Consider the following 17,565-nt stretch of genomic DNA (forward strand, 5'->3'; position numbering starts at 1 on the left):
AATAGATATATCATATAAAGGTAAACCGAATTATTATATTGATAATTAATTTGTTTACTGATTTGAAACAATATTATTTTAATTATTATTTTTATCAAAGATTGAATGAATTTCGTGTTCGAATACCGTTTAATTTAATCGTAAAATACGTGCTAAATGGCATAAAATGGTCTTTTTGAGCAGCAATTTCTAACAGTGTCGCCCATTTCACATTTGTAAAGATATTAGACAGCGTAGGATAGAGAGATCCTTAGCGGCGAGATGTATATCTCTTGTCAAGACGAACGAATAAAATCTGCGGAATCGCGAATTAATGAAATGCAGATTGCATTTAAGAGTGCGCGAGCTTCCTTCCGCCTCTCCGCTTTCGTCGCGTTTCCTTTGCTGGCTTGGTGCTGAGATTTAATTAGTGCCATCCAGCACCGTGAGAGATCCGAGAAACACTCACCTCGTCTTCCCTCCGCGTTCCAATCCTTCTGGCGTTCTCGTCGCTTTTGGAAGTTGTTAATTAAGAGAAGCCGACTGACAAAATAGTCGTTCCAAAAGCATTCTCGGTCGCGTATTGCATTCGGAGATCGCAATATCATCTACGAGCGGATATAAGTTTGACGATTCATATTCATCTGTGCTCGAGCAGCCCTTATCTCTTAGAATTGCGTATACAAAACTTCAAACGTGCATACCGTATGCATTTCTCTATGTGCTAAACTCTGCGCACGATTTCACTTAACTTACTTGTGAACTTTTTAAAACTTAAATTAATCTTAAATATCTCTCCCTAATGTTTCATTAGATATTTCTTTAAGATTTTAATATTTAACGTTATTTATCTCGGTAATTCTGAATTAAGATTTCAAAATAAAAATTACTTCGTTACGTTATTGCTTTTGGATACGACTTGCAGAAAATTGAAAGAATAGAGAGTTATTTTAAATGTTCTTTTACATTTTTTTCTGATTAAATATCGGTTTAAACTTGTTAAAATCTCTCAACTGGATGATAACTGAAGAAATTGGTATTATACTGTTTCTAAGATATCGGATACCACTGATACCAGCAATTTTATGTCGCGCCTTCTTTTTACGTAGCACAATATACGAAATTACAGATATGAATATTTTCGTTTATACATTTAACACTTCGTGTATAAACGTGCTAAATAATCTTCGTTTTTTACGGTGTATAATCTAAACATGAATCTTTTGTTATTGTTGACTTTCACTGTTTTTGATATTTTTAATATCACACGTTGTGCATGTGATCTGGACCGTTATAATTTCCAATCCGCCTTGAAATTAAAACATGGTTTTTGTTCGAGATGCGAACATGTATATTTTAGTAATTTATTTTCGAATACTTTGAAAATATTTTGGTGACGCACTCACAATATTGATCGACAGGTCCTATATTTTTCAAAGCGGAGCTAAAAAATAATAAATTTTAAAATATTTTGTATTTTTAGTTATCAACGTCATTTTTCCACGCATAGAATTGTAGGTATTGCAATATACTCAATTTTGATAAATGTTTTCGGAAAATTGTTATTTGATGCGAAAAAATATAGCATTTTAAAAAATATTTAGTATCATAGTATAAAAAACTTTTGATATGTTATAGATTTGAAAAAAGATAAGTATATGTAAGACATATCTTCTGTTCGCAGTAAAATTATTTCTCTTTGTTTAATAATAAAAAAATGAAGATATATTTTTACGCCAAAGGTTTTATACGTAATTAACTATATTGCTAACATTGTTTTTATATATGTATACTTGTATACATACATGTACATATATGTACATATATATGTATGGGATTTATTCTATGTAACCAATCACGCAAGTCGATAAGTCTACGACCACCTAACTTAGAAAGCACGACTTTACCGAAGAGCCAATACTACAAAATCTAGCCTAATTAGGTTAATGGATAATGGGAAAACTTGGCTCGCGTTGACGGTTTATTGTTGGATACCGGCTCGACGGAACTCAGGACAGCGCATAGCTTATTCGAAGTTTCGCTACCGCAGATATCCCGGGCGTCTATGACGTTTACGTTTGGATTTCTCGTTTCTCATTAAGCAAGAACCCCGACCGAATCCATTCACGTGAACACATTCCTATATCGTGTGGAATAATTATTTGCGATATTCCTCTATAAATAGACCCATCAAATATATCCCGATCCTGTAAACGAGTTTTAGCTCCGAGTAGTATCTATCGATAATAATTGCTTTCATGCTTCAATTCACAGTTGAAGGCTTCATCTGCCCGTGAACTATTATATATTCTTGCTTTTTTTAACTATGTATGTTTATAGCGTGCTCAAATGTTTTGCAGATCTTTGGTCTTATATAATGATGATTTACGTATATTTGTCTGAATACCTAGCTGCGTGATTTTCTTCATTCGCATGGCACAACGTTATGTTCCTAAAAAAAAAAAAAAAAAAAAACGTAATTAATAATATAATACCTAGTCAGGACGTGAGGTGCACGAGGATGAATGAATTAAGCAGTAGAAAATTTGTTATATGAAACGAAATGATAACATGTGCACTATACAAATGAGTAACTCAGGACTCATTTGTAGTGCATGTTATCATTTCGTTTCTGTATATGTACATTAATGAGATTGCGTAACTGTTTACCAGCATGACGGAGAACACAGGCCAGATTATGATAGATTAGTCCCATCCAGAGATATATGAGAATCCCATACGCGAACAACAATATAAGCTGAAAATAATAAAATGTATTAAAATGATAATTTTTCCTTTGACATTAACATTAGAAAGATAAGCGCGCTTGGGCTGAAAATACGCAAAACTCAATCTCGGTTTTGCTCTCTTTTGTAAGCAGTAAGTCTGTAATTGTTACGAAAGTGGATTTGCGAAATTACTCGATCGTAATACTGCATATGCTCGCCAGGGAATGTAATAAAAAGTTTGAAGTTATGAGTATTTAGTAATATGTGCTTTCTCTCTCTCTCTCTCTCTCTCTTTTTCTCTCTCTTTCTCTCTCTCTTTTTTTTTATTCTCTGATCTGCTTTTCTAGATCGGTTTTAATATCCCGTACGACTTTACTTTTCATTTGTCGGAATGAAGTCTCTAAAATATAAATAGCATTTCGTTTTAAATGGTGTTTTTTTTTGGTATGCTATATGTATAATACGATTTGGAAAATGTATGAAAGTATTCAGACAATGAGAAAATATTGTAATTAATGAAGTTGGTGTAACACAGAGATCCTCGTTAAATATATATGTTAAATCTTCGAGAGCACGTAACAGAGACTGTGATTAATGAACTAAACATTTGCCGTTTTTTTATTCTTTTAAAATTTACTTAATGAAATATAAATACACGTGCATATGTGTATAAACAATATTGTTAAAGATATAGATTTTATCTTATTAAGTTCATGCATTTATTATCTTTCAAGCGTCTTTTTATCTATCTAATAAAATCTTAATTTCAAGTTTCATTATCAACACATGTAGCAGTAAAAAGTCAGTTTCGAGAAAAGATGATGTCCTAATAAAGATTCTCTAAGCAACAAGATCACAACGTGATCTTTCGCAATTGTATACATACATATCTGAAATTTTATGTAAATCTGACGAGACGTTCTACGTTTACGACAATATAATTTTAATTTTATTAGTCTCTCCTATGTGGTTAGTAGAAAGGGGTAAAGATATTAACGTTAAACATTCTGAGCATATGCGCGTATGATGCGATTCAGGAATTTATATTATAGAAATTTATGAGTGCCCTTAAGCGGACTTTTCAGGATGAAATTTTATTACGGGAATCACATCCAATTATTGGACGCGATGCGTCCTTCGGGCGTTTCGCATAACCGAGGATTCGTGACATTTAAAAAACTAAAATTGCAATTTTATGATACAGCGACAAGATTCTGAGATATACTGATCGGATGAGTATCGTACTTTCTCTCTCTTATGGGGTCCACTCTATAATCACTGTATTATCGGTGTCATACGCATAAAGTAACTCTAAATCTAGAATCTGAGCACGCTGGCTGTTATACGTTCGTATAGGAGTGAGCTGTCGTGCTCGATCATTCTGAAGTGTTAGTACTATTACGCTAATTTTATAAATGCTAATTTTATTCTCTTGTTCATAATCGCGCGATATATACCGCGATTCCATATTCTTGTGTGGATAATGAACGATTCAAAAAACTTTTTCTCAAACATAATTTGGAAAAATATAATTTAGAGCGTTGCTTTTTAAGATCACAAATGAATTAAAGAATGAGATATTTATCTTATTTAACTTTTGAAATATTCTTTGAAACAAAACGATGAATTTTTGTTGCTTTTCTTATGCGAAAAACATGTTTTTCAACTATTCGTTGAACGCTTATTGCACTAACATTGTAATCCCCAATGTTCTAAAATAAAAATGATTAGAAGTAAAGCCTTATGTTAACACTACTGTGTACTTTTATGCTTGTTTAACCCCGATAATACTGAAATAGTGGTATTTGTAACGGACGCAACGGCCTTTATTAATAAGAACGAGACCATCAGGCTGCGTGCGTATACGAGAGAGCAAAGGGAAGAGCTTGACTCAAGGGGACTATGAGGAGATGGAGGGTGAACTAGAGCGGTTGTGATTCTCTTGCCAGCTGCTCGCATCCCGATATGCACTGTATTAACGGCGTAATATGCCGCACCACGCCCGTATCACCCACACATCCAACATATCCAAGCGAGCTCTTACCAAGCTACCATAGCATCCCTTCTGCGCCTTCCCCGCCCCCGCTTCCGTCCTCTCGGGCGAAGCCCATCCTCTCGCTTATCAACCGGTACTCCAACCATCGCCATCTTTCTGCAGTCTATGACGTAATTCACATCTTTCGTTCGTCATGAAATATTTAAGAGTTCATTCCACGTTTTCGTACCTTTCGTACGATTTTCTTCCGCGCGCGGCTCGTCAAATTATACGCATGTACTTACGTGGACTACGTTCGCGCGGCGAATGGTAGGGAATTTTTATTATGACACTCTGCTCTTTTCGTACGAACGTTTTATACACATCATCAAGTTACCACGTTGACGGGTAATTTTTATTTGTTTATATCGTGAATATTTTTTAATTCCAACGAAACGTTCCATATTTCGTTACGTATCAGTTTGCCAACGATTTGCTTTATTATCATTTTCACACATATCTAAATTACCATAACTAATAACAAGCATAATTTCTGAGAAATTTGGTATATTTCACACGTACATATTCTAGCAATTTTACATATATCCATGGAATACAATGAATCTTGGTTTCGTCGAATGGTTTTTTTCCGTAACGCTTAGCGTATGAATTCTGCACCAATATAGTGTAATTTTTGTATTTAAAGAAACAGACATTAGTTATACATAACGTATGTGTTATATCGTAATCATAGAAAAACATCGCTATGCGTTGTGATGTCTTTGGTATGCGCGACTAAAATGTTTCATAATTTATCCGAATTGGTAACACTATAAGCCGTAATAGTATAAAACGATAAGAAGTTTGCCAACATTCTTACGGAAAGCTTACGAACTTTTACTACCCAGGCGTTAAGTCTCGCAGAAACGGGCAGTCGCGTTCGCCTTTCAGAGGGACTTTCTGCACCCTTATTTCCCCGGAGCGTTTTCTTCTCAGATTAACGTAAGTAGTTGCGCGGACAAATCTTTTAGATCCGCGATAAGGAAAAGTGAGGATAAGGACGATATCCGCATCGCTTTACGCGGAGTTTGCGACGGGAGTGTACTGTGCTGAGAAGAGCGTCTCTAGCTGCGGCACATTGATTTTGTCGCGAGAGAGAGGAGCCGCGTAAATATTCATGATACTGTGCGCCTAGGAAGGCCAAGTGTCGAACATCAATGCCTACCGCATCAGTGGCATATATATACATGCATTCTATATCGAGAGCAAGCAAGCAAGCAATGCAAACGACTAACATCGCCGTTCTAGACGCCATTGCGTAATCTCGAGTGTCACAAACGTGTATCCGGTATCACGAAATCTGCCCAGAGAATTGAGCCTCTCTAATCACTCCATTTTGCACCGCACTACTCAACTAACACAATTACATGAATAATATCGCGAAATTGCACCTGTAAAGAGAGAATGTTACATCAGAACAAGAGGACACAAACGTCGACTCTTGATACGGAAGGAGGAAAGGTCAAATTTTTATTATTATGTACAACTGGTCATTTAATTTTCGGATATTCAAATATAAATTTTCAGTATATCTGTCAGATATGTATATCTGTCTAAAAAGACAGGTTGATACATAGATATAATAGCGATCTTTCTAAGGCATTGAAGTGTTCCGTCATCCTGTTTTCTTTCGATTCAGCGCATTAGAAATCGTCTTTCATTCTGAGCAATGACCAGCGACGATTCAACGCGCGATTCTTTCATGTACTACTGTCATTATCGTCGAAGACTGTTCTAAGATCAGAGTCGCGCTTAAGAGAACGCGATAAACTTCCGCCGATGCTCTCCCATTTTCCTCCTACGTTCGCGACCGGCAAGAGATCATTCGGTTTACGTTTTCTATACGATCGCAAGTACTCGCCAGTCCACCCGTAAAGGCCCGTTTTATATGGTAAGAACTGTCAAGTTCCGTGTGCCATCGAAGGCGCGGCGATCTGCCCTTCTGATTTATCGTGACGCGCTAGAAGTTTCTTTCGTGTCGCGCGCGATGCCGGCCGCCCTTCCCCGCTTTTTGCCCCGCGGTATCCGGTTGATTGCCGACCGATCGTTTCCGAGGGAGAATCGAGGATGAGCTGTCGAGTGGATGAAACGCGCGCTCGCGAATCGAACGCATCGCTAGAAAATCATCGGCCGCGTTGCGTCAACACGCGAGCCGTCCGGTTCTATGCGCCGCGAACAACGCATCTGCCCTTGTTACACTCGGGGCTTATTTATACCGGCGACGTCGAAATTGCATGCAGTTAAATGGGGCGCCGATATTCTCTCGACGATTCATTGATACTTGAATAGGCGCGATCCGTAATAATGACTCGATAATCACGTCTATTTGACAACCCGAAGAGTGGCGAGTCGACTCGGGGCAAAATTATGGCGGGATGCTGTGGCCACGTGTCTTCCAGGCGTAATTGGCGTGGTAGACGGTATATTTTCATCATGATATAAATTTATATTCTCATGTAATACATGAATCTACGTTTAACTGCTGTCTAATTCGGTTTATGCACGAGAATGAATTCTATGAATGACGCGTCGCCGAAGGACATGAATAAAGTTTTAAAGATGACATAGGTATATATATATATATATATATATATATGTATAAATTTTTACATAAATATACTAGCCAGTATACATTTGTATGAATTCAGAAAATTTATTACTTTATCGAATTAATTATTAAACTTTAAATTACCAATTATTAATGAAAAAATATATCGATGATACGTATTAACAATTATTTTTCAGTGGGTATTTGTATATCCAGTTTTTTCGCTGCTAGGCGACTGTAAAATGAGTAAAAAAATAAGAAAAAGGTTAATCGCATGTTCGATAATATATAATAATGTGCGAAGTTTGCAGTTCAACGATTCTAACTGTACACTAAATATGCAGTAGAAAATTATGGCAGGAGAGAAAGAGAGAAGAAGGAGACAGAGAGAGAAAAAGAGAGAGAGCAAATAGCGTTGCAGTCACTACCTACTTGAAATGTTACAATGTGGTACTCGTCAAACCTGTTCGCGTCAATTTTTCATCGTTGAATAAAATATCGTCTACCGGATGTTGACGACAATGACGTAGTGATGTAAAACTCACGATTCATATTGGTCAATCTAACAATCCGCTGGTTAATGTATCTTTATGATAAGTCTATTTTCTCTCAGAAGCTACGTAGAAACACTAGAAACTTCTAAAGAAAACATACAATCGATTTGTAAATATGTTTCAATGAATTACAGACATTAATTCAGTTAATCTATATATATATGTATATATAATCGAATGTTCCGACTGACCCATCAACGCCCAGCCCAAACCTTTAATTAAACCTATATAGAAACATGAAATTCGGGGAGTATATTCTTTCCATGACGTAAGCACCCACTAAGAAGGGATTTTTAGAAATTCGACCCCGAACGGGGTGAAAAGGGGTAAAACGTGTTTTCACGGATTCCTCAATATCTCTTAGGCCCAATGAGATATCGACTTGGTTTTTGCTTACAAAGGGTTACCCATACAAATGCTTAAAAACATAATTCAAGATTTTGCTCTAATCAATCCCTAAGGGGCAAATCTAATTTCGGAAGTGAATTATAGAATCCTTCGCATACCGTAGCGAAGCACGGTTGTATCAAGCTAGTTAAATATATTTATCTATTTACTTTTAACACAAAAACGCGCAATCATATAGACGTGTCCGAAATTTAGCAGTAATAAATGATCGTTTAGAGTAACAAATAAGAAATTGTTTCATTGTATAACATTAAGACGTTCTTTTATTGAAAAAATTTCCAGAAATTCTAACATCAATGGTTATCAAAGGATTATATTCTATGACTCATTAGATATCTCTGCATAACCAATGATGACATTATATGGCAACGAGCTTAATGTTACAATAGGTGAACTCCGTATGTATATATTTCCGTATATAATGATTAATGAAGACAGGTTTAATAATTAAACTGCATTAACAATAGATGCAACTACACAATTAGACGTAATAACGGACGCAATTACAGCCATTGAATACGTAGATATTATTACTGATTAAATAGCCAGCGATAAAAACGTTCTCTCTTGGTCTTTGTTTGAACATAATTTGAACATAAATAAAAAAAAAGTAATATAAAGTATCAACTGACTGAGGTATTAAGTGTGCACGATCGTAAAGGTCTTCATTTTCGTTCGTATTCCTTTCACGTTGTATGTGGGGCCGCTTCTCGGCATAATCTCCTGGGCTTGGACCGAGGGGTCGAGGAGTAAACTTTCTGGGATCGCGGAAAGAGAGTATAAACCATTTCCTGCGTACGTAGCTCGTGCGCACGCGCTAGACCAGTCATCTCATCTTGTTACTGTCTGTAAACTAGAAGTATCCCCACAACCGATGTTTTCGCCGCGACGAGGGACCAGTGTCAACGAAACCGTGAACGCTCTCATAAACATAATATGAAATATTCCGGTACTTGGCGCTATATACGTTTAATATTTTATCGAGGCTCTCTATCAATGTCATTCTACGATCTCACGAGTCGCGGTACTTTTGGTCTCGGTTTAATACGCCGGATTTTGTTTGCAACTATCTCGTCTTGCTTTCCCTCGTCTTGTTTTCCCTCGAGCGAGCGATATCAAATGCGTAAAGGACTATATAACCAACGACGCTGTGTACAAATTAATTTTGCACACAATCTGATTTTATTACCTGTTGAAACACTTTTTAAGCCGCCCGCGGCTCGAATAGGTGACTTCTCTCTCTACGACCGCTTCTCTGTTATTCCCAAGCAAGCGTCTTTATATTTTTAATCTACTTAGAGGAGGCATTATTCCTTCAAGAAGCGGCTTACGTCGTCGAGCAAAAATTACAAAACATTTAGTAAGCAGAGCCGATTTAATTATACGTGGATATAGTTTTTATATAACGAACCGTTCTGAATGTTATTTCTGTCTTATCACGGACAGTATCAACACGTAATCGTAAATAGAAATTCTCTTTTGATTACGTTGTAACGATTATGTATGAGTGACAACATTGTTGCCACATATACTATGTTTACGCGAGCGTTACTTAAGGGGACTAGGCAAGGTTAAAATTTTGAAAAAATCGATTTTCGGTTTTTTGCATATTCCGATACTGTGATTCTTTAGAAATATCTTCCCGTTTGTTTTTATGAAAAATTCGCAAAATTGAGGTCAGGAGAGCGTAAAACGTAATGTGGCGCGCGGCCGGCCGAACGCAGATATTCGCGCGGTTGGTCCCGGCCAAACGGTCTGAGCATTATTCTAATTTCTAACGTTCTCTATGCAATATGTAGAATTAAGTTTTAATTTGTAACGACGCATTAAAGACGACCTAATAATAAAGTCGAAACGTTTCTGTTTCTAATAATTGTATATATTGCGGTTGACACAAAGAATAATAAACACGCACATCTAGCTCGGCTTACATGCTCTATTCTGTTTATTATTTTGTTTTTAATTTTTACCTCGTTTAAAGTTTATACATAATCGACTCCCAGAGAGGTTGTGCTAATGTATTGAAAGTTTGTCGTATTACAATCGCTTTATTACAAAAATGTCTTTGTCAGAGAGCGGAAAAAAGAAATCGGCGCCGTATGTCCGTCCAGGGCGACCGCGTAAAAAACGTTTCCAAGGCAATCAGATAGTGAATAAAAATTACGAGAAATTGGACGATAATCCGGGGCCATTCACTGCGTCGAAGAGGAAATTTTTGAACCGCGTAAGTACGACCGTTCTAACATAAATATTGTACCGAAACTTCGAATGCGATTTTCTCCAAACTACATTTTTTGATGATTTTACCACGATATCTCGAGAACCGATAGAGATATCAACTTGAAATTTATACAGGAATTGTAAAACACTATGACGCATGAATTATACCTAAAATCAGATTGAAAAAAAATATTGCTACAATTTTATAATAACAAATAACTCGAATTTTTACAAATTTTTTGTTTTTTGGACGCCATTTTGTTAATTTTATTTTTATTTTTAATTTTTTAGGTATAATCGATAGAGAGAAGCCTAAGGAGAAGAAATATTCTTAGAATTTGCCAAAATCTTTATCCGTTCGACTGGAATCGTGGTAAAACCGTGGATTCGACAGTTTTCCTTATTACATTGGGACGCCGATATTATTGATCTGGGAACGACTTTCTATGGATTTTTTTATTTTATAATGTTATAATTAATACCCTAAACAATAAAAAAGTTTTATATTCATTCGCGGCCTTGTTATAAACCATTAAACACGAGCCAATTTTTGCATTTTCAACCTTGCCTAGTCTCCTTAATAGTCATATTCTTGTCACTGTCTGGCTTTGCTTATTTCACCGTTGAATTCGCAAAATTCGGTATCAATATTATCTTTAACTAATATTTTCGAACTTTTGTGTGTGTGACAATTAATGTGAAAACTTAACTGTTTCTTCGCGTAGCCGCTTTATCGGAATTACCGCCGAAATTCCACGAGTTACCGTTATCGGCCAGTAGAAAGTGGTATGTGCGCTCTGCTGGCTGAGGAAGCGAATCGTTATAGTCATCCCATTTCCATAACCTGAACCAGCGTTGCCTAGAGCGCGAAAAAATGGAATGGAGGTAGAGGCTGGCGCGTAGGGGCGTATATGCCACGTGAAAAACGACCGGTTGCGTGGCAGAACCGGACGGTGGCACGTCCACTCGCGATAAACTCATCCCAGGTACAATGACATGTCCGCCCGTCCGACGCTCCCGTGCGCCTCTGCGTGCGAGTTAATATATGCGACAATCGTTGTGGCCGGGGGTAATTCAGTCGTGTCGTTTATGGCGCTCGGCTTTAGTTTTTTTCCAGATTCTCGTTCTGGACCGCGCTCGCGCATGGGAAACGCTATCGGCTTCCGATTGCGCATCGTGCCCGAGACACCTTCGCGAGTGTCAATCAATTTACATCACGCATCTTATCTGGGTCCCCTCCCCTTTCTCAGGTCGAGTCATAAATGCGGTGTAGCAACGAGGATATCTCCCACAAAGCGATCTCGTATGGGATCACGTTAATTGCTGCGATAATTTGCATGGGTTACGGAGATTTCCGATGCTCCCCAGGTTAATGAACGAGTAGCGATTTTCGCGACTGCTCATGAATAATTCCATGGTACTCTACGTAACTTGTCCTCAATAGAAACTCCGGTGAGCGTTCTCGCGTTGTTACCGCAAATACCCTTCTTTCGTGAGTATGCGCGAGTTAATACTAGCCCGTAGTACTAGCTTCGTCATTGTGGATCTTACAATAGTTGGACACGAACAAAGAAATCATCGCGGCGTTCGGTTACAGTTACCGGTTGATGAAGATACACTTGAACATAAATGTGTCGTTTCGTGAACCGTATTATATCGTTCGCTATTTTTTAGAGAGAAAGCTGTTATGTATCGTAGCTATTAAATTACTCTTTTGCCATGCAAATTTTGTGCACACCAAATCTTGGCAACTGCATAAACTACTCAGATATGAATACCAAAGTTCAGTTTGCGACGATTTCCTTAAAGTTGTATTTCGCAGTGATAATATTATAATAATGTTAAAATGTATTACAAATTGAATACAACTGAAGTGGAATCTGAAAATAATTTCTCATATGCTATATGTTTATCTCGACACGTAATACAATTCAACGGTTATTTGGAAAAATGCCATTTTGAGTTGTTTTTTATGAGATACAACATCAGCGCTAATTCTTAGCACGTTTTTGGATAGCCATTCACTATATTTTTGAAAATACATTTAAATCGATACAAAAATGCATTTTTTTTCTCATTCAAGATCATTAATCATCCGAGCTCATTATAAGTCGCTCTATTCTTCTTAATGACTAGCTACAACATCGAGTTAATGAATATCTAATATGATCCTATTTAAAACATAATTAATGATCTTGACATTGTAAAAAATCCTTGGAGGAAATTGTCTTCTTATCTCTTTTATCTCTGTTAGTTTGTTTTTCAGGTATCTTCTCGTTAAAAATTTTTACTATTAAAATATGGCGCAATAAAATTAGAGAGAGTTCTTGGAATGAATAGAATATATCTACGCATAAACGTCGAAATTTAGTAATCTTGCAGTTTTGTTTGGTTCTCACGAAGACGAAAACTTAAGATGACACTAAATCATTATTTTATCGTTAAAAATCCAATTTACTCATACAGTTAATTATTATCGCGTTTTGATTAATCGAAACCGTATAAAAAAACCTTAACCCATTAGATGGATTTCCGTAAGTTGGTTACGTCCCCCGCACTTAAACTTTAATAAAGGCGAAAATTATATATCGGCGCTGGTAGTAAATACGTAATTATTAATGGCCATCAGGCACACGCATAATTATAACGAAAGCTTCGATAACGCTTTAATTGGAATCCTAATTGCGAGGACGAGTAAATGAAACCAGATATATACGAGCTGAACGTTGTTCGCTCGCCAATGACGACGTGGGGTCTATTTCTCGCGACGCCGTGGGGCAGAGTAGTCAGTACCGACGGGCAGGTAGTCAGTGTATATCTATTCTAGACACGCGTTATCTGCGCGGTGGGGTTTGCGCGTGTTAATTTTAATCTGTGAAATATAACGCGCCGATCGCTCTCGGGTGAGCGTAATCCGTAAGAGTCGGCCGTAACGACCGCTACTGCCTGCCTAAAATGTCGTTACTTGTTATCTATCGAACGAACTGGTATGCCGGCAGTCGTTCGCAGAATTACTAACCGGATGCCGATGATAGTTGTCGGCGAGACGACGGGGTAAGCGCGCCGAGGAGGAATTTCTCGCGCGGGATTCCTCGAAGATAGAGACGAAGCCGTAAGACTGAGCGTCTGAGATTCTCTTTTCTTTTTCCGCCTCGTTTTTTCTTCTTTCCTCCACCTGTTTATCCGTATGTTTGTTCATTCTTTCGTTCGTTCGTTCGTTCGTTCGTCTCGCGCTCTTCAAAGCGTATAGATTCTTATGAACGCCGCAAGTAAAGGAGATTAACTCGATGGGAGCTGCGGGATAGATATATCCAGAGAGTCGATCGTTTCTCGCGTTTGAGTGTTTGCACAGTAATTTCCGAAAGGGCTCTTTCACGGCGGTTGGGTAATATATCTTATGAAGATACTCGCGTAGTCTAACCGACGATGGGCACGGCGCGACGGTTGCGTCGCGCTTCCACGCCGGTATTGCGCGTATTTGCAGACGAGCAGACGAGCGGTTTTCACCGCTCAGCGATTCGGCTCGGCTCGACTCAGCTCAACTCAGCTCGGCGCGCGGCACGGCAGCGCGGCGCGATGCGGCGCGGGTGAGCGTCGCAACTGAAGTGCACCGATATGTATTCCGGACGAAGTTAACGCGAGTAGGCGTCCTCCGCTGATCATCCTCGTGGAAACGTGCACCTCGCTTGATTTATATGCTTGATTTAGAGTGCTAATTAACGTGCCGACGGCAACGACGTACAACATGCGCCGAGCGCTTCGTGCGCACGCCTGTGATCGGTTCGTTTGACGCTGTACAACGTTAGACAAAAGTTTCGACGGCTAATTTGCTCACGACTTCAGGAAGGAAAGCGAGATTTAATTTGTGATCGAGCCGATATTTGAGGAAAAACAACAATTTTTTGAGCCGTACGTTTTACAGTTTTATGCATCAAATGTACGACTATTTTATATAAACGTAAAAAAGAATGTAAAAAATCTAACATTATTTATAAGAAGAGAATAAAAAGAATAATACTTTCTAAAAATATGTTAAAATTGCATCAGACATATAGCAAAACTTATATATAACGTTACCTTCCAAGTAAAATTCAAATGATTTAAACGTAATGTTTATTTTATTATCCACTTTAGTATAGATTTATTTCCCTTATCACTTTATACGAGGTACTCTCAAGAGATAGTGTCATGTTGCAATGTTGCTCTCGTTCTATACCTCGTCGGTTTGGTACTCTTACCTTACTCTAGTTTGCTCGTTGAACGAGGAGGAAACAGCAGCTTGCCTCACTTTTGCGAAGATTTGCTTTTTCTTGCTGGCGCCGTAGAAAATGACCGCGCTTCCTCTTCTCTCCACATCGTCTTTTTCTTGCCGCCTCCTCGATGTTTCAGCATCGTGGGAATAGAATCTTCACTAGTTACCCTCACTTTCGCACAAACATTAATCTTCATGACTTTTGCTATGCGTGAAGAAATTTTTAGCTAAAAGAACAGCGTATAAAATGAAGCGATATATGGTCTGCTATCTGTAAAATTTGGCCGAGGTATATTTCTACAAGTCGCGTATAAATATAAGTGAGATAAAAATGCAAATATATCAACATTTACTCTGTGAACATATTTATATACATTCAGTCAAGATATGTGATATATATATATATATATATAAGTAAAATAAAATTTTGAATAAATAATCGATTAACATTTTTCATAATCAATTTATGATGTTGTTATTTCATGTTGATTAATGTGGAAACAATAAGTTTGTGCGTAATTGATCATAAGTGCATTTCTATTTTACTCATTAGCAGCAATACTTTTTTATGCACGATATAGTCAAAGACTTTATATTATCTTCCGTAGCGTTTTTTTAAACATGCCATTGCAGATATCGTACGTTATTATTATGCGTTATTATTATTAGAAATAATAGCTATCGCTAAAATTATTTCAGACATTTTATTTAAAGTATTAAATTGGTAAACTATTAGCTTTGAAATATAAATTAAAAACAAGTAACTCTTATAATTATAATAATTAATAATGAAGACAAAAAAAGATAATTTAATTACGAGTCTGTTTCTGTTAGTAAATAGATAAAAGAATTGCATAATAATTACTAGTTATACACTAATTAATTTTACACAGCGTGAGAAAATCGGAGCATAATATAATTTTGCGTAGCATATAAATATGAGATATGTAAAATATTGTTTACGTAATTAAATTAACTATTTATTAATTATAATACTAATCGTGTTTTTAATTATAATGAAAACCTTTATCGAGAAACGTTTATCTTTTATTAATAAATAAATGCGGCAATTACGCGATGTGCTACGGAATTTATACGCGTCGTTCAACCGAAAACTACGATCGGAGCGCGTTACAAGTCATTGAAATCCACGTGACGTGCCATTCGGTCGCGTAACACACTCGGCGGCAGCCCCACGCGCTCGTAAATCGAGCGGAAGCTTTTGTGAATCTATTAGTGACACGGGGTCGGCCCAATTCGACGACCGACGGCGGCGGCAGCGGCGGCAGCGGAAGTGCAACCGACAAACTGCGACTCGTGCATACATCTGCGAGCACGTTATCGCACACGCGGTAACGGGCCACGTCGAGCGAATGGTTTTGGTCGGTTTTGGTGGTGGTCTGTAAAGAGAGGGGACAGGCGGCTGTGGGAGCACAGCCATTTCCAAGTGGCTTCGACACGGCCTATTGCGCGTCACATTATCAACGACAGAGATCACGCGGCGTGCGTATTACTCGTGTCATATTGCGGTCTGACATACAAACGACAGACGAAGACGGCGTTAATTGCGTATGGATGAAGCGACCAGGGTTGGGTGAGTCCCTGGGTTGGTTTGGAAAGGGTCGACAAGCGTTATACCTGCGGGCTGCTTCCACATTCGCGCATCACCACTACGATCGAGTCGACACCATTTAACCGGCGGCTACCGCTGCTACCATCAGCACCCCGGCAACTTGCAGAAACTGCACAGTGGAACTATGCATACAAGTTGTCGTATGCGTATCGATTTTCTAACAATGTGTACGAAATATGTACTCGCGAATCAGCATCTCTCCCGCGTTTCCGTTTAATCTGATTGTCCGCAGAATGAAGGCGAATAGCGTGGGTGGAATTTATACTTGTAATGATTTCTCGACCGCCGAACACACATATACCTACATACAAGCACACACGTTTAGAATATATATGTAGCTTTCATGCCCGCGGTACGTAATGTACGAATGATGAAGGTTATCCATTCTACTCGGTAATCTTCATTTACGCACGGACACACGCATATATCTTTTGCCCTTTCTCTCTCTTTCTTTCTTTTGGTCTTTTTGCTCGCCGTTTTAGGTCAATCTCAGTCGTTCATCGAATATTTTGCCGCGCTTCTCTCTCATTCCCTGCTTCATCCCGCGGTCCCCCCTCTCGGCCAAGGAGGGATCGCACCACTTCTCCAGCCTTTGTGTTTATTTTTTGAATCAGCAAATTATTGAAGCCGTCTAGTTTTTCTGCCTCCACCACCATCGACCTGCAGAGTGAAATTGATAGATTCGAGCTTCGCATTTGCGCCGGGGCATCCCATTTCCATATCCGAGTACCTACTTCCATCTCTAACCTCGCTCCCTATCCCGAAACCGCTCGATTGGTAGTTCCTCCGCTCTTCTGGTTAGCACGACAAGCTGAACATCACTCGAATCCTCGATGGAATCCCCGGAAAGTCTCTCTCTCTCTCTCTCTCTCTCTCTCTCTCTCTCTCTCTCTCTCTCTCTCTCTCTCTCTCTCTCTCTCTCTCTCTCTCCTCCTTCTTCTCTCTCTCGCTCTCCTCCTTCTCTCTCTCTCTCTCGCTCTCGCTCTCGCTCTTGCTCTCAACCGCTTATCGCCTTCGCAAGCTCCGACATCGTAAGGTTCCCGATATGAACTGCATTGAAAGCAGATGCGGCTGATTCAGAGAGGCTGTGCTAGCGAAACCAATGGGATGGAGCTCGTCGTCGGCCAGGTCGATCTAGCGGAGTCGCGATCTCGATGATTGAATTTTGTCGTCGGCCGCGGCCGCTTGAAGTGTGATCTTGTTTGGG

At 38.5% G+C, this 17,565-nt stretch overlaps 1 protein-coding gene and 1 long non-coding RNA gene across 8 annotated transcripts in view; one reads left to right on the forward strand and one right to left on the reverse strand.

Moving 5' to 3' along the window:
* Window positions 1-17,565, forward strand: part of Atg16 (Autophagy-related 16) — a 221,586-nt gene that overhangs the window by 39,260 nt on the left and 164,761 nt on the right. Inside the window, exons 9-10 of one of the 7 annotated variants that reach the window (XR_013258681.1) lie at window positions 10,326-10,477; window positions 10,765-10,983. The exons of the other annotated variants lie outside the window; for them this stretch is intronic. The gene's annotated coding sequence lies outside the window, so the exon portion shown is untranslated. Of the gene's footprint in view, window positions 1-10,325; window positions 10,478-10,764; window positions 10,984-17,565 lie in introns of those variants that run through there. 7 annotated transcript variants of the gene reach the window in all.
* Window positions 912-15,374, reverse strand: LOC143903298 (uncharacterized). The gene is made up of 3 exons (XR_013258682.1): window positions 13,493-15,374; window positions 2,650-2,737; window positions 912-2,431 (listed from the first exon to the last, which is right to left on the reverse strand). It is a non-coding gene; the product is annotated as an uncharacterized LOC143903298 (long non-coding RNA).

The sequence above is a fragment of the Temnothorax americanus genome, unplaced genomic scaffold (assembly GCF_048541705.1).
Source record: "Temnothorax americanus isolate GAGA-0224 unplaced genomic scaffold, ASM4854170v1 Scaffold45, whole genome shotgun sequence".
Classification (NCBI taxonomy): domain Eukaryota; kingdom Metazoa; phylum Arthropoda; class Insecta; order Hymenoptera; family Formicidae; genus Temnothorax; species Temnothorax americanus.